The sequence below is a fragment of the Chrysochloris asiatica genome, unplaced genomic scaffold (assembly GCF_000296735.1).
Source record: "Chrysochloris asiatica unplaced genomic scaffold, ChrAsi1.0 scaffold00251, whole genome shotgun sequence".
Classification (NCBI taxonomy): domain Eukaryota; kingdom Metazoa; phylum Chordata; class Mammalia; order Afrosoricida; family Chrysochloridae; genus Chrysochloris; species Chrysochloris asiatica.
In genome coordinates, this window is record NW_006408769.1 from 629597 (window position 1) to 630068 (window position 472).

Below are 472 nucleotides of genomic sequence, written 5' to 3' on the forward strand. Positions count from 1 at the left end.
TATATATATATATTTGCAATGAATAAGTCATTGGTATTGCCAATTTCTGTCATACGATTTCCAGCATCATTTTTATCACCAACACCGTATTTTCCATCTACTGATCCATTCTCTTTGTTTTCAATTTCTGCATTCCAATCATCTGAAATTATCAATGCATCTTGATTACATATTTGATAAATTTTAGACTGAAAAAGTTAATAGAATTCTTCAATTTTATTAATAGTGGCATTAACTGGTCTTCCCTGTAGATGTAGCTATATTTTCTTATCACAGACAGCATTGCACTTCAAGATAGATCTTGAAATATTCTTTTTGATGATGAATGTGATTCCATTCCTCTTCAATTTGTTGTTCCTGGTATAGTAAATTGTATGATAGTCTGATTCAAAATGGCCAGTACCAGACCATTTTAGCTCACTAATGCCTAGGATATTGATATTTGTATGTTCCATTTCATTTTTGGTGACTT